Below are 3,058 nucleotides of genomic sequence, written 5' to 3' on the forward strand. Positions count from 1 at the left end.
AGTTTTCTTACCACTGCTGTAGTTTGTCTTCTTGTTTATTTTTCTCGTTCTTCTTGTTTCGTTTCTTTTTCCTCCAACAACTGCTGTAATTTCTCTTGTTTATTTTGCTGTTCGAGCTGCCACTATTGCAGGTTTTCTTGCTATTGCTGTTGTCTCTCTTCTTGTTTCTTTTCTTATTACTCCAACAACTGGTGTAATCTCTCTTCTTGCTTTTTTTTTCGTTCTTGTTTATTTTCTAGTTCTTCTTGTTTCTTTTCTTTTTTTCTCCAACAACTGCTGTAATCTCTCTTCTTGTTTATTTTCTTTCTCCTCCAACCATTGCTGCAATCACTATTGTTTCTTTTCTTTTTTTCTCCAACAACTGCTGTAATCTCTCTTCTTGTTTCTTTTGCTGTTCTTGTATTGCTGCCATAAAATCTGCTAAGCTGTAGTTTGATTTGCCACTTCTCGTTTCCATCTTCTTCTTTTTTTTTCCATCCCACTCCTGACACCAATTTATTACGTTTTTTGCTTGTTTTATAATTTCCGGTATAAATTCTTTCCGTGGAACTTCAGCGATACAAGTCCTTTCTTAATCAAAACTAGTTTATTCTTTCTCGATACAATTTTGTAATACACAGAATTTCCACAGCCACTTTAAACTTAACAGCCTTTATAACACACGCTATAAATCGCAGTGATTCCCGCACTTTCATTACGGTGCCTACTGTTCGTTTGACTCATTTATCTATTTCTTCAATCTATCTGCCCGATCGCGCTGGTTTTTCTCGCCAGGCTTATATACTAAAAAAGAGGTCGCCTCGAACAAACTAGAGTTGCCAGGAAAATTCATGATCCTTCTGGAAAAAATTCAACGCGCATGCTCCCAGCGTCGTGTGATTTCCGCTGCCACCAGGGTGAGGCAACACTGTGATTAATATGGTCAAAAATCAAGCTTCCACATTATTGAAATGGCATGATAATTTATATCTATAAAAATAAAAGAGGCAACAAAATGACGTCGAGCAAAATTTAATAAAACAAAATACAATATTCGGTCATCATCACCACTCTAACAAATTAATACACAGTTCCCTTATGAATTTACCATAACTTATAAATAAAAAAAATGGATTTTCATTGAAGTTTCAAGATCACTACCTTCGAACCTAAAACACACACACTTAACCCAAAAGATTTAACTTAACTAATTAACCATCATGCGCCCCCGATAGCTCATTGGTAAGCTTAAGAAATTGCAATGCTAAAAATCAGCGCAGATAATTTTTCATTTAAACACAAAACAAACAAACAAACAGACCACCATGAATTCAAATTCGATGACGAGATACCCACTTTGAGACTAATAATGCTTGAATGGGTAATAGAAGAAAAATAGCTGATGATGACAGAACCTTGTCGAAACGTTGTACATTTGCTGTTATGTTAAACTTATATTAAAGTTTTTATTCATTACCCATTCAAGCTGTCTCCAAGCATTATTAGACCACCATAAAGTCAATAGGCTTGTGAAATAGCAAATTACTTTTTTATTATGGTTTACAAGTTTATCGTTTAGTTTATCTATAAATTTTAGTTTCATTAAAACGCTAACTCACATTCTACGTAATCATTCGTATTTTGAGTAAATATATATGTGTGTATGATAAAACTGACACCAGCTTCCATAGCGGTGACGTAATGATACTATTAACATAGTAGAAGAATATGCAAATTTATGATCATATGAGTTGTACTCTCGTAAACTACTCTGTGAATAAATACCCTGCCAGAAGATTCACTGCGAGAGAAAGTCGCTCGATAGTTACCGGAAAATATAGTTATTGCTGTTTGACACTCGATATTGCAAAGTATCGTTTGAATATTGTTGTTGTTTTTTGGAATTAGATTTTTTTCAGGTTCTTTTGCCCACTTTCATTATTATTGATTTATTAATATTCATGATAAACTGCTTATTAATATTGGTGTGAAGTCCTGGCCAGGCATATGTTTATTAAGTGTGTTGAATATATTTCTAAGCGTTGTTATGGTGAATAAATTGTGTTTTGTTGTTGAACCGATTGTAGCAGCGTGCTAATTTTTAATTCGTTGCTCATTTCCTGATACTAATTACAAGTAATTCTGGATTTACAAGTTTAAATGATTTTACAGCACCTAATTACCATCAAGTAGAAACATTATGTCTCTTACTCAAACAGCAACAGGATATATATGTGGTTCAAGCTTTTAGCCAAAATATTTTCAAGTTCACATATATGACAGTAAAGTAATAATCTGAATATACAATTCACTATTTTAATTTTTACATCGATGTCGATTAATTATCCAGTTTATTCTTCTAGCTTTTTTTTAATGTTTTGTTAAACTAATATTTTGCATATAATATCTAACCTAGTGTTATGTTTTTTAAATTTTTGTAACATATTTTTATATTTCTCTATGATTTTGTGCACTTGATGAAGATGTTTTGCAGTTTAATTTTAATTGATGAAAAAACCTTCCACCATATTTACTTTAAAGAGGAAGTTTACCATATATTGGCTATTACTTTCTGCTACAACAAACATACCCTTTAATTAAAAATGGTTGACATTTGGGCATCTTCTAACAACAACAAAAAAGAAGGCAAGACTAGGGGAATTCTTCTAACACCAATCAGCTAACATATTTATCAATGAGTTATCAGAAAATTCTAGACAACTGCTGCACCATTCATTAATCAACATCAGTTGACTCGTAAAAACAGGACTTCAGATCTATCTTTTGTTCCCCACAAGTCACTGCACAAAAAGCCTTTTGTTCAACACCAGGGAGTTACTTTTATAACATGACTCTGATTTTTTAATCCAAAATGAAACTGTAGTTAACATGATTTTATCACAGATTTTAGGCTTAATAGTTTCTAATGCTTAGTCAGCTTTTGACATTTACTTAAACCTTATTACAGTTTACTAACCATGTTTTTAATGTATTGTCACGACAGCGGAAGTCACGTGACGCTAGTAACACGTCATTGACTTCTGTCACTTCCTGAATGCTCTAGAGTTTACTAGATATG

This window comes from Limulus polyphemus, unplaced genomic scaffold (genome assembly GCF_000517525.1).
Source record: "Limulus polyphemus unplaced genomic scaffold, Limulus_polyphemus-2.1.2 Scaffold279, whole genome shotgun sequence".
NCBI lineage: Eukaryota > Metazoa > Arthropoda > Merostomata > Xiphosura > Limulidae > Limulus > Limulus polyphemus.